This window comes from Cydia splendana, unplaced genomic scaffold (assembly GCF_910591565.1).
Source record: "Cydia splendana unplaced genomic scaffold, ilCydSple1.2 scaffold_45_ctg1, whole genome shotgun sequence".
NCBI classification, from domain to species: domain Eukaryota; kingdom Metazoa; phylum Arthropoda; class Insecta; order Lepidoptera; family Tortricidae; genus Cydia; species Cydia splendana.
In genome coordinates, this window is record NW_026946888.1 from 1,046,640 (window position 1) to 1,074,299 (window position 27,660).

At 45.5% G+C, this 27,660-nt stretch overlaps 1 long non-coding RNA gene across 1 annotated transcript in view; it reads left to right on the forward strand.

The window, feature by feature from the left end:
- The window catches only part of LOC134805609 (uncharacterized), a 401,522-nt gene that overhangs the window by 368,390 nt on the left and 5,472 nt on the right, over positions 1–27,660 (forward strand). The window lies entirely within an intron of this gene.

Below are 27,660 nucleotides of genomic sequence, written 5' to 3' on the forward strand. Positions count from 1 at the left end.
TTTTATTAATAATTTATGTAATAAAATTATATGGGGTGTAAGGGATAATAATCAAATTAAATTATATAATAAAGAGTGCTGTGACAATTTAAAATGTATTAAATTTCCTTCTGAATTAATGAATTGCCGGGATAAATATTGTAATAATTCTTCTCATTGTCAAATAATTAATAATTTATATAATGACAATATTATAAACGTACTTCAGTCCGCTGCTGAATCTAGTTGTAATAAAAACGGAACTGTAAAGAAAAAGCATACTGTTGTGGGTTGGAACCGCCATGTTAGAGACGTCCATAGGGCAGCAAGGTTCGGCTTCCAGCAGTGGGTGATGCATGGCAAGCCTTCGGCTGGGCGTCTTTATGCTGATATGTGCGCTTCGAGAAAGTTGTTTAAGGAAAAGCTTAAGTGGTGTCAGAACAATCAGAACCAAATTAAAATGGATATCTTAGCAACTCACCACAGTGGCAAAGACTTTGGCCGGTTCTGGAAGTGTACAAAGAAGCTTGGCCATAAACCGAGCTTGCCGTCCAGTGTGGAGGGCCTCAGTGATCCTGCTCAGGTGGCCGACATGTTTAGAGAGCATTTTAAGGTTAAATATGTAGTAATTTTGCCCGACAATTTCATAATAATGTAAATAAAATATCAGTCCCATGTAAAATACAAATTCTCGACCATACGGGGTTTGCCGGGGCCGCAGATGTGGCAATGAGGGTTAAAAAAGCGACATGTGACAATATTTCTAAAATAATCAAAGGTTTAAATGATAGAAAAAGCCCGGGGTTTGATAAAATTCGAGTCATAGACATTAAACCGACCTTCACCAAGGAGGAGTTTTGGCCGAAGGGTGTCAAGTTCCGGCGGTTCCGCGGCCGGCTCCCTGACACTGCGGGGTTGCGAACTGCATCGCAGCCATAATTGTGTTTTTAGTTTTAAGATATATTTTGTAATAATATGTATGCTAGTTTTAAGGTATTTATCTATGGGCCAATAGTTGCCTGAAAATAAATGTTTTCATTTCATTAAAAAAAATTGTCTTAACATTGCACCAATTCTTACTCACTTAATTAATACCTGCCTTGCCACATCTGTATACCCCGAACAACTCAAAACTGGTATAATACGCCCTATTTACAAAAAAGGAGCGCATAAAGACTATAACAACTATAGACCTATTACTATATTGTCGTGTATCTGTCGTAGTCAGATCGTATAATCCGCCGTATTACATTACGGCTAGCCGTTATCAAAAACAGGGGCGTTTTGAAATGCGGCGGTTCGACGATTAGCCGGATTGTCATTGCGATACGTTCTTCAATAAGGCGGCCAACGTTTAGCCGCATCGTACTACTATTTTAGATTGTAGAGTGACCAGTTCTTTCGGTCGCCTACGTAACCGGAGTTTGACAATGTTTGCAATTTAATTTATTTTTACCATGGTCCCACCGCACTACATGTGTTTATTTTCCAAAACATTTCCTTCGCAACTTAAATAGACGGAGCCCCGCAAGCGGGGCTCCTATTTCTGGGCGGTTTGCCCTTCGGGCATCTGAAGCTACCTAACGAACCTAACCTACTTACCTACCTACGCTTTTTTCCCCAAAGTGTAATGTTTTCACGGACGTCTCACTAAATCAATAGGTAGGTAGGTTAGGTTCGTTAGGTAGCTTCAGATGCCCGAAGGGCAAACCGCTCAGAAATAGGAGCCCCGCGAAGCGGGGCTCCGTCTAGTTAAGTTGCGAAAGAAATGTTTTTTGAAAAGAAACAGTCCGACGAACTCCAGATTTGATGGACACCCCAGCGTTTGTCAGGCAGCGCCACGGGTGTTAAAAATGGGAACTAAAAACTGTCAAAGCGGCGGCTAATGACTCGCTGTATTACATTACGGCTAGCCGTGTTGAAGAACGTATGGCGCCGAATACATTCCGGCGGATTCTCATTCAGCCGCATTCAATCCGGCTAATCGTTAAACCGCCGCATTTCAAAACGCCCCTGTTTTTGAAAACGGCTAGCCGTAATGTAATACGGCGGATTATACGATCCGACTGCGACATATCGATAAGATAGTTGAGAGATACCTCGGTAACGAAATCAGTAACTTTTTGAATCAAAACAATATAATAAACAGTAAACAATACGGTTTTCAAAAAAACCGAAGTACCTCTCAGCTACTTTGTGAGTTGTGACTTTAACAATTAAATCAACGAGCACATGCATGAAAAAAGGCATGTACTCGTTGTTTTCATTGATTTTAGCAAAGCTTTTGAAATGTTAGATTATGAAACGTTGTATTGCAAACTAGAGCAGAGCGGTATACAGGGCCCTTTAGTTAACTTGCTGAAAAACTATCACAAAAATAGACACACACGAGTAAAGATAAACAACATATACAGTGACGAAATAAAAACCGAAAAAGGCACGGCACAAGGATCCATAATCGGCCCAACTGAGTACTTGCTGTATGTTAATGATATGTGCAACATAATAACCGAGGGCTCTGTCTATTAGTTCGCGGACGACACATGTATTATCACAGCCGACCGTGACATAGCGGCCGCCGAGCGCACAATGCAATCTAACTGTCGCGCCAAGCGCGATGTAAGTTGGTAAGTGGTATCAACCAGGACTACTTTGTCATGTGGCAACACTGCCACACTGACAGCTGACAGTTCCGATGGCGGGAAAAAGCACGATGGCGGCATTAGAGAAGAAATGAAGGTACGTGCAGGAAGCGTAGGACGGCGCTGGGTGTACTGAGTCGGTGCATGGTGCGCCTCCACGCGGTAACGGGAGCCTGCCCCGGTGAGTGTTTACACACATATTTATGCTTGTATAATCGACATCCTAGCTACATGGGAGTGGAACAAGGGGTTAACCAACGGTCCTTGGTTAACGTAGTTTCACTAAGACATAGTCCAATCTCGATATTGGACTGGGAAGCCCGGGCGGGGCTTTCCGGAGTGTGTATCGGAAGCACACAGGCAATAACGCATGTAGTACGGTCGGTTATGAGTTGGAGTATAAGGGCCGGATCTAGGGGGCAGGCATATGGAGGATCCCGAGGGGGCACCGCCCCCTCGTCCAGGTGGTGTGTAGGACACCAGGGTACTAGATGGTAGTACCTAGTCTGGAGGCAACCGATCGTACAGGACGGGAGAGTCACTCTGGATAAGGCCAGTAGACTGCACTCTCATATTGATACGAAACATGCGATGCCAACTCGGAAGTAAATGTACTTGTACATGTAACAGTGTGGTCGTAGGTGACCCCTTCTCCTACTCTCATGTAGCATGGTGTTATGTGTACTCATCATATGATATTTTGTCGCCCAAGCGAATCTATACCCGATTGGATTCAGGCAAGTGTATTATATGATGAGTACACATAACACCATGCTACATGAGAGTAGGAGAAGGGGTCACCTAATAATAAATTAATAAGCACTTTTGACATGTCATACAAAGTATACGTAAATATTACAATCATTGTTTAAAACACAAATAATAATAATAAAAAACAATACAATTGGTAACAATTAACAATAAATAAAAAGACAATGTCAAACACAAAAAAATATATATAAAAGTCAGCGGAAACAATATAAATAATAGGAGTGCGTAAGTCAACTCAGTCCCAGGCATTTTTGTCATTTACATAATCCTTGATATTATAATAGGCTTTACAAATTAATCTATTCTTAATATGTTTCTTGAATCTATTCAATGGAAGTTCAGTTACACTACTTGGCAGTTTATTGTAGAACCGCACACAGTTACCCTTAAAAGAGTTTTTAATCTTTTGCAGACGTGTTGCAGGCACTGCCAGTTTGTCCTTGTTTCTGGTATTAATGTTATGTATGTCACAATTCCTTTTGAAGTCATCTATATGTTTATGGACATATACAATATTTTCATAAATGTATTGGGAGTATACGGTCAATATATTAATCTCCTTGAACTTATTTCTAAGCGAATCCCTAGCACTCATTTTATAGATCGAACGTATGGCGCGCTTTTGCAGAACAAAAATGGCATTGACATTAGCAGCACTACCCCAAAGCAAGATGCCGTATGACATGATGCTGTGAAAGTAGGCAAAGTAAACCAATCTAGCTGTCTTTTCGTCTGTTAGGTGGCGTATTTTACATACTGCAAACGCTGCAGAACTGAGCTTGTTTGCGAGAACATTTAGGTGGGAACCCCATTGCAGCTTGGCATCTAATGTTAAACCCAGGAACACTGTATTGCTGGTTGGTTCTAGTTCCTCATCTTTGATGGTGACAGTCGTTTGTGTAGTTTTGACATTGGTAGTTACGAACCTTATATATTTAGTTTTCTTCCCATTCAACAATAGGTTATTGATGCTGAACCATTGTAGTACATTTGATATAGCACTGTTTACGTGAACGTTGGCATCTTCGTGTCGTTTGACCTTAAAGATGAGGGAAGTATCGTCAGCAAACAGTACTATATCATGGTGATCCTTCACTAAATACGGTAAATCATTTATATAAATGAGAAACAGGAAGGGCCCCAATATGGAGCCCTGGGGTACGCCCATCGAAACCAGTGACCCAGGGGACCGTTTTCCATTCACGTCCACTCTTTGGATCCTCCCATCCAAATAGGATTTTAACAAATTCAGCGCTTTTCCTCTAACTCCGTAGAAATAAAGTTTCCTAACGAGTGTTTCGTGACTAACGCAGTCGAACGCCTTAGATAAGTCACAAAAAATGCCAATGGCATCATGTGACTCCTCCCAGGCTTCGAAAATATTTTTAACTAATTCTATTCCAGCGTCAATTGTCGATCGACCGCGAGTGAATCCAAATTGCTTATTGTGCATCAAATTGTTATTGTTAAAATGACTAAGTAACTGTGACAATATTAATTTCTCAAAAATTTTGCTTAGTGTAGGCAGAACTGAAATGGGCCTGTAGTTAGTGGGATCAGTGGTAATACCCGTCTTAAATATAGGAGTTACTCTGCTTCATCAGGTCTGGAAACTCGCCACAGTCGACGCAATTGTTGAATATTTCTACTAAGTGAGGCACTAATAATTCAATTAGGGATTTAATTATGTGAACAGAAACCCCCCAAAGATCACTAGCTTTTTTGACATTAATAGAGCGAAATGCCTTAAGTACTTCTAGGTTAGTCACATGATCAAACTTAAATTCTATTAAACACTTTGGCAATTTTTTTTCTAACATTTCAGCGGCAGAAAAACTTGATGAGTTAAGATGCTTAGTCGTGGTAACTGGTACATTAGTAAAGAAAGTTTCAAATTCAGTGGCGACATCTGTACTAGATTCTATCAATTTCCCGTTTACGTTTAACCGGTATGGAGGTATTTGTCCTGTTTTTACGACCAGTTTCCTCATTTATTATTTTCCATGTCGTTTTAATGACGTTAGTACTGTTTTTTATCTTATTGCTCAAATAATTACATTTAGCTATACGACAATTCAATTTGAAGCTTTTAGAAAACTGTTTTACATATTCTTTAAATTCGTCACCCGTTCTATAGCGCCGTTCCTCGTAAAGTTCGTACAGTATTTTCCTTTGATTATGCAAGTCTGCAGTAGCCCACTCACTGAAGCGATTAGCACCGCCACACACAACCGATTTACAAGTGAATATTTTATTATACTCTTTTATGAACACGTTGAAAAATGCATTGTACATGTCATTAGTACCTAATTCAGCAGGCAAAAGTGGTAACTGAAGAGCAAGGCTTTTTCTCATTCTCTCCAAACGTTCCGAAGTTACTGGTACAAAGGTAATTCTCTCCTTTGGAAGACTTAAACCCCGCGTTCGATCAAATGTAATTAACTGACCCAAGTGATCTGATTCCAGAGTACTGATCACATTCTTACTAATGGGAACAATATCAGTAAAAATGTTATCAATACAGGTAGCGCTGGTAGCAGTCACTCTTGTAGGCTCCATAAAGGTATGATTTAATCTGAAAGATTTGAATAGACTTATCAAGCTAACACTTAAGGAAGAGCTTTCCAAAACATTGATGTTGAAGTCTCCACACACAACAATTTGCTTTTTAACGTGGGATAGTTTAGCTAAGGCTATTTCCATTTTCTCTTGAAACTTATCAAAACTGCCCAAGGGTGGCCTATAAACACAAATAACAATGAATTGATCTAGTTCTACGGCGGCTATTTCAACTATTCTTTCGACAGATAAGGACACAATATCTTTACGTTCTTTGAATTTTAACTGGTTGTTTATAATTATCATAGACCCCCCATGTACAGATTTAACTCTATTAAATATACTACCAAGCTGATGGTTGCTAAAATTAAACATTATTTCATTAGAACTTAGCCAGTGTTCGGTAATACATAATATATCTATATTATTACAGTTTAAAAATAAATCAATTTGTAAATCTTTACCTCTTATGCTTTGAATGTTTTGATGGACCAAGTTGATGCGACTTACATGATTACAGGCATTTTTTTTGTTATTAATCCTTACATTATTAGAGTTACTTATCTTATTACTATGTATGTTGCCAGCACTGGAGTCCACTGTTGTCATATGTTTCAATTTAAATTAATTGGAACCCGCACCAGGTTTGTGCTTGTCTGCTGGAGATTAATATGCTTACAAGTCAAGTTTTTGGTTGATATATCAAAAAATATGATAGTGACATAGCTATCTGTCTCCTACAAACATTTTTGAGGTAAAATTTACCTCTGTTCAGGATGTAAAAATTTCTAACATACTTGTTAGCGTCAATTATATGGATGTTTTTATTGTATGCACATAAATTATACATTTGTAAATTTAACTTATATCTAATTGTATTCTCGGTCTGTGACAACTGCTGGCAGTAAGGGAATGAAAACAATACGACTTTTTTTACTTTAAAGCCATTTAGTATGTCATGATATCTAATTAAGTCATTTTTATTCATTGTCCCTATATTCCCTATGAAAATAAGTAATGTCGTATTACTATGGATGTTATTGTCCTTCGTCATACGATTTAAAATATTCTCGAAGCTATTACAAGGCAAACAATTACTGATCACACTTTTCTCCCCAGAATATCTGTGTAGAAGTGTGCCAATGTTTTTACCGATCTCATCGCAATACATGATAATATTCGGCGAGGGCTCAGCCGAAGGCGGCGAGGGCTCAGCCGAAGGCGGCGAGGGCTCAGCCGAAGGCGGCGAGGGCTCAGCCGAAGGCGGCGAGGGCACAGCCGAAGGCGGCGAGGGCTCAGCCGAAGGCGGCGAGGGCTCAGCCGAAGGCGGCGAGGGCTCAGCCGAAGCCGGCGAGGGCTCAGCCGAAGGCGGCGAGGGCTCAGCCGAAGGCGGCGAGGGCTCAGCCGAGAGCATTGAGGGCTCAGCAGAAGGCGGCGACGGCTCAGCGGAAGGCGGCGAGGGCTCAGCCGAGGGCATTGAGGGCTCAGCCGAGGGCATTGAGGGCTCAGCCGAAGGCGGCGAGGACTCAACCGAAGGCGGCGAGGGCTCAGCCGAGGGCATTGAGGGCTCAGCAGAAGGCGGCGAGGGCTCAGCCGAAGGCGGCGAGGGCTCAGCCGAGGGCATTGAGGGCTCAGCCGAAGGCGGCGAGGGCTCAGCCGAAGGCGGCGAGGGCTCAGCCGAGGGCATTGAGGGCTCAGCAGAAGGCGGCGAGGGCTCAGCCGAAGGCGGCGAGGGCTCAGCCGAAGGCAGCGAGGGCTCAGCCGAAGGCGGCCAGGGCTCAGCCGGGGGCGGCGAGGGCTCAGCAGAAGGCGGCGAGGGCTCAGCCGAAGGCGGCGAGGGCTCAGCCGAAGGCGGCGAGGGCTCAGCCGAAGGCGGCGAGGGCTCAGCTGAAGGCGGCGAGGGCTCAGCCGAGGGCATTGAGGGCTCAGCAGAAGGCGGCGAGGGCTCAGCCGAAGGCGGCGAGGGCTCAGCCGAAGGCGGCGAGGGCTCAGCCGAAGGCGGCGAGGGCTCAGCCGAGGGCATGTTATGCACAAGCCTGCTTATCTGGGTTACGTCGAAGTCATTTTCTTCGTCGGCTTCCGTATCAAGATAATTATCTAGAAAAAATTCTGTCAGTTCTCGGTTATGTTTGCTCAACTGAGTAAGTTCTGCCGTAGCAATGGAGAGTTCGTGGATCTCTTTGTAGGCTGAGCTCAGTTTTGCAGTTACAGTCTCGAGCTCAGCTCCCTGGTTTAATAATCTAGCTCTCATTTCCAGTGATTCCTTCTTTGATTTGATGATTTTTTTACAAATTCTAATACGACGCTTAATTTGTGATCTCTGTTTAATTTTTTGTGTTATTTTCGAATGCCTCAATAACTGTTTTTTATTGCCGTAATGGAAATCTTGACATGAGTCGGAAAAGGATGACAGTTCCTCAGATAATGTGTGTATGTGTTCATCATGTCCCTTAGCTTGTTTTAAAATATCAATTTCATTATGGGCTTCTCTAAGCTCTTTCTGCAGAAAATAAATTTTTTCGAGGGCGGTCTCGTGCACTGATTGACACTCTCGAAGGCCGTCCACAAGTACCTGAAGAGAATTTCTTTGTTCTTCAGTCTCCGCCAGGTGATCAGACAGCTCGTTTAGTTGGCGCTTTAATAAAGAGTTTCGTGATACAACAGACTTAATTTCAGCCTCATTTTCCTCTCTTTCTTCTAATAGTCTATTACACAAAGCTGTTTGACTTTTCAGCTCATCTTGGGTTTTGCATAGATCATCCGCGTCGACCTCCGGTTGTTCAACGAGCACAGGTACGTGATGATCATTCACTCTGTTTGGAACTTCCAACTCCCCGCTGTCCTCTCCAATCTCAGCCGAGCCTCCCGCTACAGGTTCTACCTCAGGCGTCTCGTCATCTACCTCCAGAGGGTAGAGATGGCCAATGGAACGTGTTAAAGTAGAATCGTCAACCTTGACCTTCGCTACTCTACATTCACCATCACTTCCCTTGATCAGCTCGTGGATCTTCCCCACTTTCCAGAGGTTTCTGTTCTTGAGATCCGATTTAACCTGTACAAGGTCGCCTACTTGTGGTGATCGATGAGATTTAACTCTAGGCTGCTTGGGTGAGTTGTTGTACCTCTCTCTCAGACTAGCAAGATACTGCATGATGAACATTCTCTTAAATTCTGCTAGAATATTGTATCCTCTCTTCCAGCTCTCAAACAGGTCACTCTTTGTAACAGTGTTACAAGTCGAAATATCAGCAGCAGATGGTCTCATAGTCAAACATTGTCCTAGGCTTAAGAAATCTGCCGGGCAGAGAACATGTTCCACATCTGTACCGACTCTGGTCAGTGGTCTTGAATTCAGCACTGTTTCCACTTCCTTTATCACCGTCAGTAACCTGGTATCATTGAGAAGGTGTTTTTCTAGGGTTCTTTTAAGACAATGCTTCACCAAGGCCACAAGCCGCTTGTAAAACCCTCCATGCCACGGTGCTAGTTGACATATGAATTTCCACTGTATGTCATTCTTAACGCAGTATGGCTGTTGTACCATTGCAGCGACCAACTTAAAACAAGTCGCATTATCTGAGTACATCCGTTGTGGTTTGTTTCTACCAGCTATAAACCGTCGCAAGGCTAGGAGACATTCTTCAGCCGAGAGGTCCTTCACGATCTCGAGATGTATCGCTCTTACTGTCAAACAAGTGAATAAGGCTACCCAACGTTTCTCTTTACCAGTCTGGGTACTGACAAATAATGGTCCTAGATAATCAACACCAGTGTAAGTAAAGGGTCTGTTGTAATTTACTCGTTCTGAAGGTAGCGCCGGTGTGGCTGGTAAACGATACGGACCGCCGCCGTGTTTGACACACTGGGTACATCGCTTTAACACCTTCATCACCTGGGCTTTCCCTTGGGGTATCCAATACAGTTCCCTGATGATACTCAATGTATGTGGAGCGCCGACGTGGTAGTTACTCTCATGCGTCTCTTTTATGATTCTGTCAGTAAACTCAGAATTCTTTGGCAGTAGTATCGGATACTTCATGTCATAGCTCCAGGTTGTGTTCGCCATACGCCCACGGCACCTAAGAAGGCCGTCCACATCGACAAAGATAGGTTTCGTGCTAAATGGGTCCTTTTACCATCTAGTTCTTCTTGGAAGTGCTTTCTTTGTAGATCTTTTATCTCGGACGCTATTTTGGCAACAATGGTCTGCTGCTGGATGTCTCCTTCATTATAATTTTCAGGATTGTCAAGTTCCATGCTTCCATCAGTAGGATATTCACCACTCTCTGTAGGTATGTTCAAATCCTGGGTATCCATTGGCTCAGCGGGATCACTGGGACTTGCTTGCTCTAGGTCCTCACTCTGGTCAGCGTCATCACCAATGTGTACTACCTGTGTCGGCTCACCTGGGTCGTCACCCAGGACCTCCCCAACGGAAAGAAGGTTCTGATGTGCCTCATAGAGTCTATTTTGGGGCCAGCATGATTCTTCGTTGGCAAGAAACTCCGGCCCGTTAAACCAAAGTTGCCTTTTCTCTTCAAACAGCTCGGGACGCGTAGCAATATCAGCAGGATTTGCTTTTGTGTGGACATAGAACATCTCTGTGTTAGGGTGGTCACGCTTGATTTCGTTTACCCTGTTGGCAACAAAGGGTGGGAGCAGTTTGTTTGACCTCATCCAACTAAGTACAACCAAACTATCTGACCACAAATATTCTTTCTCAATGTCAAGATCAAGGTTGTTCCTTACATATTTCAGGAGTCTGTTTCCAATCAGAAATCCTAGTAATTCTAATTTGGGAATTTTTAATTCATCCTTGTCTTTGGTCTGTGACACGTGTGATTTTGCCATCAAAAGCGAGACTGATTTTCCTTGTCCATCTTCAATCACTTTAAGGTAGATAACGGCAGCATATGCGTCTTTGGAGGCATCTGTGAAGCAGTGCAAGTGATATTTAAGATCACTCCTTGAGATATCTGTCCCGATATACCTAGGCACCTCTGTGTCCACTATGGATTTCAGACCTTCCATGACTTTCTTCACAGACTGTGTCATCTCCGTAGGTAGTTCTGTATACCATTTACATTTTTTTTCACAGATATTCTGGAAGATCAGCTTCATTGACAACATTAATGGGCATACAAAACCACATGGGTCATACACACGTGCTAGAGCCCGAAGAAGTTTTCTTTTTGTGTCAATAGGAGGATTTGTGCTGAAGTGGTTCTCAGTCAAATTCAGTTTCAGCGTATCTTCTTCGACATTCCACATAAGTCCAAGCACTTTGACCTGTCCATGTTTGACTGACCTATGACATTCTGGGATCATGTCCATAAAGCTCTGGTTGTTTGAGATCCAGTCCCTCATATTCATAGACAGCTGTTCAAACACTGTTCTGGTTTGCTCATAGATCTGCTTAGCCTCCTGCAGGCTATCGGCTCCAGTCACTAGGTTATCCACATAGCATTTGTCAGCGACTTGTTTCAGCAAGGCCTTGTTTGACTGGCTTATGTAATGTCGGATCGTTGCTGTCAGTAAGAATGGACTCGCGACAACTCCGAATGGTACTCTGCAGAACCTCAGATATAGCAGGTTATCCTCCATCGCTTCCTTGGTTGTGTCCTTTAACCAGAGGAATCTTGTGACATCGCGATCATCCTCTTGAAGTGCTACTTGTAGGAACGCCTTTTCTACATCAGCCAGTATGCCATACCTCTTCGTGCGGAACTTCAAAAGTAACGCCGTTAGGTCTTCTAACATAGAAGGTCCGCTGTAAAGGCACTCATTGAGGCTTTTCTGTCCAGTACTTTTGGCACTAGCGTCGTATACTATCCTCCCCTTGCCGCCGCCATCTTGTTTCACCATATGGTGGGCGAGGTAGTGAATTGGGTGGTCCCCGTTCAAGTCTGACCCTCTAGTAACGACTTCTATAATTCCGAGGTCAAGTTGTTCCTTCAAGATCAAGTCATATTCCTTAATCAACTGCAAGTCTAGTCTTTTCAGGTTACTCTTCAGTCGACCTAAGGCCAACCCAAAATTTGATGGCAAATCTGGTGGGTACTCAATCCAGGGCCATTTCACTAAGTACCGGCCTTCCTGATGTTGCACTGTCTCATTGAAGTGACGAACTGCTTCTTCTTGTCTCGTAGCTTTTGGAGAGTCCGTAATCCCTAGGTTCTCTAATGACCATAAGAACCTTACATCTATGTTTCTTAAAGGCAGATCTGGCTCGCTGAAATAGGGGCAGCTAGGAGTATGACATTGATAGTATGTGACCACTGAGAGTACTCCGCTTCTTTCTTCAGGAGCAAGCTTCCCCGAAGGCACCCATCCAAAATCCGTATCCAATAACCAAAAGTCTTCGGACACCTGGATCTTTCTTCCTGTGAGGATAGCGCCAAAGTAGTCATTCCCAATGAGTACATCAACAACCTCTCCAACTGTATCATCATCAGCAACAATGTCGACTCCAGGATACTTGAAGGATGTCACCGGAACCCTGTCTGTAATTCTTGGTACGACATTCACAATAAACTGCCTGGTAACATCACGTTTTGTCTGGATGTCAACCGTTGTTGAGGGGGTCGATGTCTCCATAGGTTCAGAAGCTCCGAAGGTAAAAATTAGTAGAAGGTCTTCCTGAAGGGTAGGCAGGCCTAACTTTTTTGCAGCTGCCAGAGTAATGTAACTCCGCTGACTACCGCAGTCTATGAAGATTCTGCCTTTGTTGCTTTTCTTAGTTAGAGGGTTTTGAAGAGTTGCCACTGCGGTCTGTAAAAGGGTATGTTTGTTAGAAGTAGCACACAAGGATTTTAAAGAGAATTTCTCTAAAATGTCACGTTGCTCACCATCTGAGGCCGGATTGGGACAGAATATGAGTAGATGGTCCCCTTTACAGCGGAAGCAAGCAATCTTGCGCTTGCAGGATGATGTCACATGATTGCGTCGGAGGCAGTGTAGACACCTTCCCATTACTTGCTTCTGTCGAGCTTCGACTGTACTGTATTTGCGACAGTCCCTGCTAGCATGTCCTTTCAGGTTGCAGAACAAGCATGCTCTCTTAGCTCGCTTTGAAGGTGGTGCTCCAGCATTTCCAGCAAGTTTCCTCTTCCGGCTAGTCTGAGGCCTCACCTCTGTGCGGACTTGCAACGCCTCAGTTGTGCTACTGCCAGGCACGGCAATGTACTCTGTACTTGGTGCTGACTTTTCCATTGCCGTTATAATTCTATCTAGACTGTTTCTGATGGCCATCAAGTCAGTACCTTCACCGATGAGGTGGTGCTCACGTATAACCTGTTCAGGAAATTTTGACAGTACTAATGCCCTTAAATGGTTGCCTCCAACTGGTTCCCCGAGCTTCTCTAACACCCTGATATTCCGTTCAACACTGTCTAGGACACTCCGACAGCTGGCACTAGTATAGTCTGCCTTTTGGAGGTTGTTGAGGGCCGTATAATGTGCGTCAATCAGAGTGTTAGTTGACCCATATCTTCGCTTCAAAGTTTCCACTGCAACGGAGTAGTTTGCGTTGGTCGCCGCTATTCCCGAAACCGTCTCAAGTGCTGAACCCTTTAGGCAGCTCAGGAGGTACATTAGTTTCTCAGATTCCTGTAACTCTCTATGGTGTACATTAGCTGCAAACCGGTCCCAAAATTCGCACCATTTTAACTTGACCCCGAAAAGGAGGGAAGGCTTAGTTCGGGCAGTTTGGATTTCTTAACGGTTTCCTTCTGTCTTTTGGAGATCTGCCACGCAACTTCCAACTCTGTCAACAGATCTTCAGCCACTAATTGATTCTGAGTTAATTCAATAACATCCGCATCTGGTACTGCGTTTAAGTATTGGAATAACTCCTTCTCAAAACTCCCCAAGCATTGCCTCAATTTTAAGTGGATTGCCGTGAACTCCTCTTCACTGACCGCTCCTTCTGCTTGCAACTGCTCCCAGAGGGCTTGAGAGTCCGCAGTCACCTTTTGCAATTTGTCATGGCGCAGCTGAACCCGGCTATACAAACTTGCCATGGTGACAGCTGAAATTAATTAACACAGCTAGTTAGCCTACACTGCAGCCTAAGGTACAAATAATCATCATGATTACATCCGTACATGACTAAAAATAACTACATCCATGAATTGTCAAAGTTATATTTTTATAAAATAACTAATTCAAAAATGTAGGTAGTATTCGTCTCGGCGGAAGCACTACCGTGCATCCATTTATTTTCTTCCGCTTGTTGTTTCGTACGGCGATTACATGTCGAAGGTTCCCAACAAAATACATAGATCATTACGTATGCATTGTTTAAACTCACCCTGAAAACCGTGCTGCCGTACAATAGTTTTCCTTCTTTTTTTCGCTCCGGACGGTGGAATTGAATACGCGTAGCGTACGTATCACAAAACTCGTCTCAAACTGGCCAGGTACATTCCCTACTTCTTTGTGCAGCTGTAATGTATACAGAATACCTCAATTACCACATTTTACAAAATAATCTAACATATTTGCTGATAATTCGAAGATAAACTTTGTCGCCGGGAAGCCCGTAGAGTCATGGCGACTCAACCAAGTACATTACAACTTATTCGTACCTGCAATTTTGCTGCAACTCGCTTTGGGAATGATTCCCTTTACCAGAACTGAGAACGCAATCCTCACAACACTGTGGTTTATCCACGAACACACTAAATGATATACTTTTACGAGAAACTTCAAGACACCACTCGCTCAAGCAACTTTGAATACCGCGAATATTCCGTTTTTTTTTTCGTTGTTTTTTTTCGTTGTTTTTTTTCTTAACTTGTTGGGTCTTGCAAGAGTTGCCAGCGCGCAATGGTGCGTTCCAATTCTCATTCAGGTCCGTAAGATTTTTTGACTTATCGGTAAATTTACCAAATAGTAAATCTATTTAAACGCGAATAAGAAATATAAATTATCATAATTGAATTAATGAAAACTAATTATAAATTACCCTTCATCTGACATTCTTTACCACGCTCGATCATATCTTACTGAAAATAAAATGTTGAAATCCGAACGTACCCTTAAGGGCATAGATAAGAAAAAACCAATCTGTTACAATCATATAAAAGGTATGATGGCCAACATAACGCAAAAATACCTTATGACTAAATTCTTAAAACTAATTATTACACATTATACAAGAACGAATGTATAATTATAACAATTATGTAATATTTCGTTATACTTAATCTAGCCTAGGGTGCACCCTTTTACCTCTAAAATGAAAAAAGGTTAACTTAGTACTATAGAATTAAAACAACATTCAGTTTTTTATTTCTTTAATAAACTCCGTTGAATGCTGTGAAAGAAATAATGATTAATTACGTACATATTTTCAAAAGAAAATACGTCAACCGGTACCTTGAGCTCAACCAATTCAAAACTTAATTTGACAACCTCGGCTTCAAGGCCCTTCGAGAGGGATCTACAGATGGAATAGCCAAACCTAATCTGGCTTCCCATCATCAGAAATCCCAGATCATCTTCACCATTTTTGTCGTGCCATCTATACCCATCTAAGTATAATACACTTGCCTGAATCCAATCGGGTATAGATTCGCTTGGGCGACAAAATATCATATGATGAGTACACATAACACCATGCTACATGAGAGTAGGAGAAGGGGTCACCTACGACCACACTGTTACATGTACAAGTACATTTACTTCCGAGTTGGCATCGCATGTTTCGTATCAATATGAGAGTGCAGTCTACTGGCCTTATCCAGAGTGACTCTCCCGTCCTGTACGATCGGTCGCCTCCAGACTAGGTACTACCATCTAGTACCCTGGTGTCCTACACACCACCTGGACGAGGGGGCGGTGCCCCCTCGGGATCCTCCATATGCCTGCCCCCTAGATCCGGCCCTTATACTCCAACTCATAACCGACCGTACTACACTGAAAAAATGCCTTGGTTGATTTTACGAAATTTTTATTGGTTGATTTCAGTTTTGTAAAATTTAGTAGAATTATAGTTAATATCACAAAACCTGCAAGATTGAAGTTACGAAACATACTTGGGTTGCCGTCTTAAACAAGTACTTTTGTAAATTTCAGCTACACGATATCTAAAACTTACCAAACTATAGGAGTACACTTTACAAAACTTCTAGTTTAGTAAATAATACAAAATCTGTTTGTACATTTTGCACACAAAATACGTAATACTTACCGAACTAATTACGTAATATTTACAAAACTGTAAGTTTAGTAAATAATACTAAATTTCTTTGTAGATATTAGCAAACACAAATGTTAAACTTACCAAACTGTATAAGTAAAACTTACAAACTATTACTTTAGTAAATAATACTAAATCTCTTTGAGAATTTTAGCTAACCAGTTTGGTAAACTTACCAAACTGTATAAGTAAAACTTACAAAACTATTATTTTAGTAAAAAATACCAAATCTCCTTGAGAATTTTAGCAAACCAGTTTGGTAAACTTACCAAACTGTATAAGTGAAACTTACAAAACTATTACTTTAGTAAAAAATACCAAATCTCCTTGAGAATTTTAGCAAACCAGTTTGGTAAACTTACCAAACTGTATAAGTAAACCTTACAAAACTATTACTTTAGTAAATAATACTAAATCTCCTTGAGAATTTTAGCAAACCAGTTTGGTAAACTTACCAAACTGTATAAGTAAAACTTACAAAACTATTACTTTAGTAAATAATACTAAATCCCCTTGGCAATTTTAGCAAACCAGTTTGGTATACTTACCAAACTGTATAAGTAAAACTTACAAAACTATTACTTTAGTAAATAATACTAAATCCCCTTGACAATTTTAGCAACCCAGTTTGGTAAACTTACCAAACTGTATAAGTAAAACTTACTAAACTATTACTTTAGTAAATAACCAGATTTATAATTAACTTTCCCGCGTTAATATCTCTTTAAATATTGTTCCTAGCGAAAAATTTAACGGAATCTTTCTTGTAGGCAATTTTATGCAGATTACTTATCTAATAGAACATTTTTGGCTATGAGCCACCGTTTACGAAAAACTAAAAACAGGGACCTTTAAAGTCAAATATCTCACTTCCGGTCAAGAATTCGATCAAACAACTGGCAAATTCGGATTCAGCGGGGTCTAATTAGGTTAAAAAAAACAACGGGTTGCACTCCGGGAGTGCCGACAGAAGTGAAAACTCAATAACTAGTCCAAAATGTTTGCAGCACTACCTATGTATAATTGACCCATCCTCCTTTCTATTGAAAAACTTTAGTTCCGAAATTGCTGGCCAGTGAACTTAAATTTGTAGCGTTAATTGTTTAAAATTCGAATAGAAATTGTAAAGTTACCTTGCAGACCTCGCATCTAAATATATTTGGTCATGATATTTTGAGTTTTATTCACCAGTACTAGAGTTCACTTTTATTAGCGATTTCATCAAGATGAGACTTTATTGAATTATTGAATTATATTGGAGTGATATAAAGTTGAATGTAACTGTGAGATTCTCGTATTTCAGCCCGTACAAGATTAGAAAATTGAGCTTTATTGCTTAATATAAAAGTCCAGTTTTAAATAATTGACCTGATTATGATACGTTATGACTAAAGTTCTTTGGTGAATAACATTGTCCGTCACACATGACATAAGTCACGCAAGCGCCCTGCGCCGCCTACATGAAACAGCAGGCTCAGGCATACATTTTCGCCGTGCGGTAGAAAGAGACTAGACGCCTTACGCGTTACGCGTTACGCTGTCCCGAGTTTATCATTTTTTCCCCACCTCAAAAAGTGCTTAGCGCCGCTAAAGAAGTTTTCACTTCAAAAACCCGGTTGCCAAAAAGTAACCACTCAACCGTCCGGCCCGCGAGACTGTTTTCCTGTCAACCGTCCGGGTTTTTTTAGCGACGCACGCCCCGCGCAGCGCATTCACAACTTTCTACAAAAATTATGACTACACTGCCATCTAATTTTTTTTAGAGCTAACTACTTTATTAGGCTACGTTGTCCCATCAAGAGAATTAGGAAATAATGCCGAAATATTCCGTTAGATGGCTCTGAAATCAATTCTTTCTTCCACCCCTTTGGATAGTAAGGTTCCCGCGGACGGTTAAGAGCATATTTTTAGGGTTCCGTACCCAAAGGGTAAAACGGGACCCTATTACTAAGACTTCGCTGTCCGTCCGTCCGTCCGTCCGTCCGTCCGTCTGTCACCAGGCTGTATCTCACAAACCGTGATAGCTAGACAGTTGAAATTTTCACAGATGATGTATTTCTGTTGCCGCTATAACAACAAATACTAAAAACAGAATAAAATAAAGATTTAAATGGGGCTCCCATACAACAAACGTGATTTTTGACCAAAGTTAAGCAACGTCGGGAGTGGTCAGTACTTGGATGGGTGACCGTTTTTTTTTGCTTTTTTTTTGTTTTTTTTTTATATGGTACGGAACCCTTCGTGCGCGAGTCCGACTCGCACTTGCCCGATTTTTTTTCGGATACTATGCTACTATGCAGTCGAAGTCGAATTTTACAAAAATAAGACCAGTCTATATGGGAGCCCCACTGAAATCTTTATTTTATTCTGTTTTTAGTATTTTTTGTTATAGCGGCAACAGAAATACATCATCTGTGAAAATTTCAACTGTCTAGCTATCACGGTTCGTGAGATACAGCCTGGTGACAGACGGACGGACGGACGGACAGCGGAGTCTTAGTAATAGGGTCCCGTTTTACCCTTTGGGAACGGAACCCTAAAAACGATGACAAAGAGGGGGCGACATACGATAACATAGTCGCGCATAACGGACGCAACTATCGCAAAGCAAAACGCAGCTCTAAAACTGTTTTATTCGTTTTCCAATGAGCAGGGACAGATATAGGTTATCGGCTAACGAAAGAGCGAGATAGAGATAAAAACGAAACGAAACGGATTGAGCTTTGTTCAGGTAAACGCTAGCGCGCGCTTTTTACCAGGCATATTCAAAAACTTCAATGTTCGTTAGACAAATAAGTGCTTTATTTTATACGCATTAGAGTTTAAATTAAGGAATCTTTTAATGCGTAAAATTAAAGGAAGTAGCGTCAGTTGAATAACGTTAAAAATGATTCACGACGCTTAACGAACACTCGCTAGCATCACGAATTGAGGGCCATTTTATGTGTGACCTATCGATTTATCTTTATAAAGTACTGAAGTTAGGGGTCAAGTTATATTAGACATTTGTGAGACGATGCAGATTAGGTTTTTATGAAATGTGAATTGCGTGTTGTACGTTTTATTTGTTAGTTCAATGCGATTTCGTTTCGTTTCGTTCGACACACACAAGGAATCCAGTTATTTTAGAAACTGTTTTTGAAAACCCATCAGTTTGTCACTGACATAAACGCCGTCGAGAACGTAATTTACTTTCTAATCTTTCTATACATCTCACTTGCACTCGCATATTTGTGCAAACGGGATGTATAGAAAGTAAATTACGTTCTCGACGGCGTTTATGTCAGTGACAAACTGATGGTAACCCTACAGTTACGTGATTAAAAAAACGGTTACGTTTCGTTTCACGGAAAAACTCGAAACGACCCAGCTCTAAAGCATACATAGGGACAGACAGACAGAGGGAAGCGACTTCGTTTTATACTATGTAGTGATAAACCATAGACTTGTAAATTTGTCTATACCTTAACCCTTTTCTTGGCAACGTAACACCCGTGATACGTGAGGTAAAAAAATCTAACAACTTCATTTTACTACTTAATAAGTTATTCCATATGTTAATCTACCCTCCTATATTTAAACAAAAAATAATGCACACTAATGTCAGTGTCAATTATGTAATTAGGAATCGTCAACATGGCGCCACCGAAACAATACATGTCGTTACGTCCCGTATGTGTACCACTTATTTCTTAGATTTCATTTCAATATATTTTCGCATATTTTGCGTTTAATGTCATTTATTATCTATCATTGTGTAAAGATTTAAAAGTTAATTTTAAAACTTAGAACACATAAAAATTTCACGTCCAACGTTGTCGTCAAAATAGATTTACATAAATAAGTTTTTGGCAAAAATTTCATTTTTGGTACAAGCTTTTATCGCTGACTATACTTTTCTTACGACAGACAACTAATACTCATCGAGACAATTCTAAAAACCCCTAACACAATTAGGTTGCGTTGTTTCATCACAGAGTTCCTATGGCCACCTCCTGTCTCCATCATCAGATCAGCTCGATGGTACCATAATATTGCATTGTCATCCGATTTATACATGCATGCAAAATTTCAGCTCAATCGGAAACCGGAAAGTGGATCAAATTTAACTTGCAAGATTTGATTACAGACCGACAGACAGACATACAACGGTCAGGTGAAACTAAATAAAAGCTTTTAATTATTTTTATTTTTGATTGTTTTTACATTTTAAAGGTTTGGCGAAAACGTGTAGTAATAAAATATTTAACCTTTATATTTTTATTAGTTATTTCGATCTTTGAAGCTATTTAAGTATTGTTTTATCATTATATGCCTATCAGGCCTACGCTGCTACGCCGCAGACCGTTCCGCGGAAAAAAATGTTTATGGCGAAATATGCCCTTCTACAATCGTTTTGTCTTTCAAAATATTTATTAGTTTAGCTTTACTTTTGCACGTAAGGACTTTTTGTTATGTTTGTTGAAGTTTCACGATGTGAAAATTTTAATGCCTGGTGATTAGGCAATAGACGATTTTCGTGTATTTTGAAGATTTAATGGCCACCTGGTACCTTAAATTGCCTTATACTCGTAGTAGTGATAAACGATGATTTCTGTTAACTAAGATGTAGTATTATTTATATCGAAAACCACATTTGTTTTCTACAAAATACATAACTACTTCATCGAGGACATTGCATTGTATCAAATATGATACATACGTTTTTAAGAAACTGAAAAGCTATGGATTTTTTTCCGTATTTTTTAGTTGCTGAGTAAGCCTAAAAGGTGACAAAAAACTAAGAAAAAAACAGCATTGAAGATATTTTGTCCTTGCCAAGAAAAGGGTTAAGTAATATAGTTGAAAATGGCCAAAACCGACACAGTGGCCACAACCGGGGCATCCTGCCCTACCCTCTTTCCTTGGTAGCTCTAATATTAAGCGCTTAAATTTGTAACGGGCCCTCTTATTAAATTTCCATTAGTTGTACAAAATTTTGGCATGAAGGTGAAGATAAATTGTTACCGAATTACGGCCGAGTCTTTATTATTAATATTAGAAAGCTTGAATGATGGTCTAGACTAGACAAAAAGCTTAAAATAGAATAAGCATACCTTTTTTTTTTTTTTTTTTTTTTTTTTTTTTTTTTTTTTTTTTTTTTTTTTTTGACGGAGTGGGAATGCGTTTACGCACGGTGTGTGGGGCTCGCCACTCCTTTCCCCTCTCCTGACAAGAGAGGGGGAGAATTTGGCCCTACCCACTAAACCCACTCCGGCGTTTCACCCTCTCTGCCGTTCGTGAGGGCGCACTGGGATCGATGACATTCCACCACCGCGCCCTCCGGCAGCCCCGGCTTATCGCCAGGGCCCCCTCACATTGGGGGAGGATCAGAAACGCTTGATCCCCTCCCCTTTTCCGACGTTCAGTACCCGCTAGCTCTATTGGGGCTCAAGGCGAGCATACGCTCTTCGCCCTCGACCATGCCGTCTACGTCGGAGAGGAAGCGCGTCAGCAGCTGCTTCTCGCATCCTCTCCGCCGCCTCCTTCTGTGACATGATTTCTTCGCAGAAGGAGGCCACCGCTTCCCAATTCCTCTCGCTACCCAGCATCGCCGCTATTATGCTGCGTAGCGAGAGGTCCGCTACCCCTGTGGTCGCCCTGAGGGCAGCTCTTTCCACGGCCCAGCGATTGCACTCTTCTAGAGTGTGCTGAGCCGTGTCGTCCGCCGCTCCACATTCGTGGCACTGGGGCCCCGGCTCCCTCTGTATCTTGTGCAGGTAGTGTCCGAAGCAGCCGTGTCCGGACACCACCTGCGTCACCCTATACGTCAGGGCCCCCTTGCCCCGATCCACCCACTCATCCATTACCGGGAGAATAGCCCCTATGGTTCGGGTTCCATAGTGGCTATCCTCCAGGGCATCTCTCCATCGATCTCGTAGGCGCTCCGCGGCTGCCCGCGACACCCTCTCGGCCTCTTCCGCGTCTGGGGGCTCCCCACGCCCCCTCGCTTCTGCCCTCCACCAGTACCTTTCCGCTAGCACCCCCGCGTCTAGCTCCCAAGGCGGGGTGCCGGCAAGAAGGCATGTCGCTGCGTGAGAAGTGGTGCGGTAGGCCCTCACCATCCTCTGGGCCACCACCCTCTGTGGCCGACGGAGCAATGCCTTCGTGCATCTCGTCAGCCGTCCGGCCCAAATTGGTGCCCCGTAGAGCGCCATGCTCCGGACGACTCCCGCATACAGCCGCCTACACGGCGCATTCGGCCCCCCCAAATTTGGCAGTAGGCGGCCCAGAGCCGAGGCAGCACCCACGAGCCGAGGAGCCAGCCGTGCAAAGTGCTCCCCGAATGTCCACTTTCTGTCCAGGACAAGGCCCAAGTACTTGATGTGGGCCTTGACCTGGACAGATTCACCCCCGATCCTCACTGCGGTGCCCACCGGTATCCGCCCCCACCCCCTTGTTCGGCCGAGGACCATGGCCTCGGTCTTCGGCAGGGCGACGCGTAGGCCCAGGAGTTCTATGCGCTGCACTGTGAGCTCTGTCGCCACTGCCGCCCTCCTGAGCACCTCTTCCAGCTCCTTTCCCCGCACAGCCACTAGTGTGTCGTCCGCATAACACACGGTGACCATGCGGGGAAGTTGCACCCCCCGGATCGCCCAGTCGTAACCGATGTTCCACAGGAGTGGACCCAATACTGACCCCTGTGGAACCCCGCACGTCATGGCCCTCACGCTCCGGACTCCCTTCTGTTCATAGAGCACTACCCGTGCCGTCAAGTAGTGCTCTATAACACGCCTCAGATAATGAGGCACTCCATGGTACCGGAGTGCCTCCCCAATGACCGTGTAGGGGAGGGACCCGAACGCGTTGGCGATATCCAGTGACACCGCCACCACTCCCTCCTTTTGACCTGCCGCAAGTACCCCGAAATCCCTCAAAGCGGCCACTGCGTCTATAGTAGACCGCCCCCTTCGGAACCCGAACTGCCTGTCATGTAAGTTCGGGCCCGTCTCTACTAGGTGCCGCTGGATACGGGAGACCAGGATTCGCTCGAAGAGCTTCCCGATCTCATCCAGCAGCACGATGGGGCGGTAGCCAGCGGGGGAGTCTGGTGGACGTCCCTCCTTACGCAAAAGGCACAGTCGCCCCTCCTTCCAGCATTTTGGGAAGCGCCCTTCCTCGAGGCAGTCATCCAGGAGGGATTTGAGGCGGTTCCCGAGATGCTTAAGTGCCAGGAAGAGTACTTTTCCTGGCACTCCGTCCGGTCCCGCTGCTTTGCGCGTGGCTCTGACGCGGTCTATGGCCCACTCAATCTCGTCATCCGTGATGGGGACGACCACGAGCGGTTCCGCCGGGTCCGCTGCTGGGGGGGCCATCACCGGTGGGACGAAGTCTGGCGCCTCCGGAAACAGGCCCTCAACCACTCTTCGGAGGAGTTCTGGCTCCATGGAGTCCATGGGTGGGACGCTCTGTAATTTGTTGCGCACCATTCTGTACGGGCGCCCCCATGGGTCCCTATTGAGGGTTGCCAAGAACTCCTCCCATCCCTCGTTCTTCGCCTTCCTAATGGCCTGCTGGAGGGCCCTTTTCTTTTCCGCCAACGCTGTGCGGAGGAGCTCCTCCTCTTCGGCGGTGTGCCTCCTTCTCCTGCACCGCGTATAGGCCCGCCGGGCATTATTGGAGGCCGTGCGGAGGGCGGCGATCTCCGGGGTCCACCAGTAAACTTGTTTCTTGCCTCGGGCAGGCCGGGCCCGGTGCATGGAAGCGTCACAAACCGTCTGCAGGGACCTTCTGAAGCAAACGGCCCTCTCGTCGACACCTCTTGGGGCCACCTGGGGAGCATTCCACGCCTCGATGATGGCGGCCTCTTCCGCCATTTCTCTGTCGAGGTGGGCCAATGACCATCTTGGGAACCCGCCCTTCCCGGCCTGTCGTCCATTAAGCCTGGTCGGCGCAGCCCTCTGCAGTGGAGAGACCCTCATGCGGATATATAAATGATCCGAGAGGGTCTCTTCGTCCTCCAAAACTCGCCACTCGGCAACGCGTGCTGCCAGGTCGGGGGTCGCGAAGGATAGGTCAACTATAGACCCCCCATTCCAGCGGACGCACGTCTGCGTGTTGCCACTGTTGAGGAGGACCAAGCCCGCTGACGCCGCCCAATCTTCAACCTCAGCCCCTCTGGGTTCGGTGTTTGGGGACCCCCACGCTCGGCTCTTGGCGTTGAAGTCCCCCAAAACCAGGATGGGCGCCTGGCCGGCCCTTCTCACCACCCCCTCCAGGTCTCCCAGAAAGCGCTGGAAGGCATTCAGGGGCAGGTTGGGGGAGAAGTATACCCCGACCACTATGATTCCTCCCCATTTAGCCGCCACGAATCCCTCCCCTCTCTCAATGCACATGAGGACCTCCCCCGGCACCGAAGCCACCAGCGCCACCCGGCCGTCTCTAGACGCCACCCAGTTGGGCCGAGGAGGGACAGCGTATGGCTCCGCCACCGCAGCCAGTGCAACTCCCCACTCCGCCAAGTTCTGCATGAGCAGATCCTGTGCGGGAATGCAGTGGTTGATGTTGCACTGCAGCACCTCCCATGGACCTTGTTGCGGATGTGCTTGCATTATTGGTCCATGGGCTGTCCCTCAATCATCTGTTCCGTCGGAAGGGGGCTTGGGTCAATGGCCGGGGTGGCCTTCTCCGTAGCCCCATGGTTCCCACTGCGGGCTTCCACTCCACTTACCTTAGGGGGGTTACAGGAGAAACCGCCCATCCTGTGCCTCGCTGGCAATTTCGCCTGGTGGCAAACTGCGCAGAAAGCCTCTGCTGAGCAGTCCACCCCTCGGTGCCCCGGCTTGCTGCAGCGGAAGCACAGATCTCCTCTTTCCACCGGGGAGGGGCACGTGGCTCTAGTATGTCCGATGCCCAGACACTTAAAGCACCTGAGCACCCCAGGTTCAAGTGCCTTAATTCGGGCGGACGACCAGCCTATCGTCACCTTACCCACCGACACCGCGGCGCTCGCCGCCTCTATAGGGCACTGCACAAGGGCTGAACCAGTGCCGCTGTAGCCGATGCGGATGTCCCCGACCCGGACATCCGCATTCGAGCAACTCCCTTTGGCCGCAATTGCCCTCGCCACTGCGTCCGGTGTGGCAGCCTCGTCGAGGCCGGAGACTCGAAGACGCGCCATCTTAACCGGTCTATAGACTCGGGCCGCGTCTCCTATTGCTGCCTCCAGGCGCACCTTCAGAGCATCGGCGGTGCGGCCATTGTCTGCCCCCGCCACTTCCAGGATGCGGGCCCCGTCCGCCGTCTTCCGCACATTAACGTGCTCGAGGCCAATCTCCTCTAGCCGAAAGGCTTGAGTGGCTCTCAGCATTACGGAGGCGTACGACTCCTTCGCCTCTGGCTTAAGAGCCACCACTACCGCTGCGGTTTTCGGGACCGCCAGCTTTTTGGCTGCCGGGGCCGCCGGCTTACCCGCTTTTCTCGTCGAAGAGGCAGGAGGGGTGGCCTTCTTTCTCTTTCCCCGCTTCACCACCCGCGTCCATTCCCCCTGCGTGGGGGGCGTTGGTGTGGGGGCTGCAGGCACTAGCTTGGGCCCGGGCTGGGCCTCCTGCTGTTGCAGTACTGCGTCTGGAGCCACCTGAGGTATCCGCTCGGTGACCACCTGTTTTCTCCGCGGCACTTTTGGGCCAGGTGCGGCTCTCGCAGGAGGCATTAGCGTTGACCCTGTTGACGCTAGAGCTTTTCCTGCCGATTTCCTGGACCTCGCGACAGGAGCAGGGTTGCGGGCAGATACAGGTGATGGAGTCCATGGATCATCCGGCAGATTACTCAGGCGAACCGTAGGCGGGGCCGTCGTGGTGGTAGCCGCCGCTGCCCTTTTTTGGTCCGCCGCCAAAGGCGGGCGGAGTGTCGGCGCAGGGGGTAGAAGAGCTCTTACCTCTCCTATGCGCACATTAATCATGTTCCCCAAGGAGATGGAAAGCTCTTTTTTCAGGTCCTCTTTGAACTCTTTAAAGACTGCCGCGACTATCTCTGGTAATTGGACCGTCTCTGATGCCGTAGCTGGCGCATGCGCTTTTTTATTGCGTTCGGAGTACGCTTTCCTCAAAGCCTTCGTCTCCGTTTCAAGTTGCGCAAGCTGCTCTTTCATCCTCTTGTTGTCCGCTTTGAGAATACGCAGCTCCTCTCCCTCCTCACGGGACTGCAGCTTCTGCATCGACTGTATGATGCGACGGCAGGAGTTATTAATCCTGCCGTGGACTCGACCATTCAGATTCCCGGACTTGCCGGCCTCTTCTAGCAAGTTTTTAGCTTCCGTGCAGACTTCTTCAATTATTTCCCTCTCAGTGATTTCCGGGCTGCTCTCCCTGGTATCGGGGGTTGGCCTGGTATCCTCCGAGGACGTCCGATCCTTACTCCAGCGGTCGCCGTCATCCATAGACTCGTTTTCCTCCTCGGAGTCTTGGCCCACGCTGTTACGTAACTTGTAGCAGGCCGCCGACAACCCAACGTAGGCCCCAGCAGCCTTTCTTCCCCCTCGAGCCGACATCTTCAGTTTTAGGCGAGGAGCCGCTGACCCCGCACCACCGGCCTTTCTCCCCCTCCGAGCCGAATTAATTTTTGGTGGCTCGTTTCCAGGATCCAGGTCCCCGTCGTTGGGATGGACCCTTTTGGCCCCCGCCCTAAGTCCCCTACGCCCCTGAAGTGTCTTCCACCTCTTTGGGGAGGTTTCTTGGGTCTCTTTTCCGACAGGTATCACGTCTTCTTTCTCTGACCCATTATTGTCCGGAACCTTCCCCTCAGGAGGGGGAGGAATATCAGAGAGCCGATTCAGCCGCACGACTGGTTGCCTGGCAGCCTCCAAGTGATGCTCTGCGGTCGCGTCTGTCTCCTCCCGGCTCACAGCATCCATGCCCGATGCTCCACGAGTGAATCGCCCCTTGGAGTCCCGCGACGGCGAACCACCACCCCTCAATCTTAAGATGCCCAGATCGTAATTTGAGCAGCTTCCGGAGTTCATTTCAAGGTCACAGGCGTTGGAGTGCGACAACAGGCCGCAGTCTTTCGCCTCCTGATCAACAAAATCCTCGTTCCAATTTGCATCAAAGTCCAACCGAGTTGCGCCAAAGTCGTGTTCACGAAGACCGGCACCTTGCCGGCCTACGAGGCGATTGTTGCCCACCCCTGCATACGGAGGGCAGCCGGTCACCGAAGTGAGCGGACGGGATTCCTCCTTTCGGAGACCCGCCAGGGGATTATTTTCGCAATCGGCCTTCATTTTCCTTTCATCGATCTCTTTTTTCGGGGGTGAGCTCCCCCGCACGCTAGGCACTGGACTCCCTCCAGCCATGCATCCCATCGGCACGATCCGCTCACCTTAGGATTGGGGTTTATTATAGTGGTTTTCTCCACGCAGCGCTTCTCTCAGTGAGCAGCGCCCCCGGCCCGCTCAATGCAGGTTACGGATCGCCCGACGGGAGGCCAAAACCCACCCAGCAGCCACATGACCGTGACCGCTAGACCCGC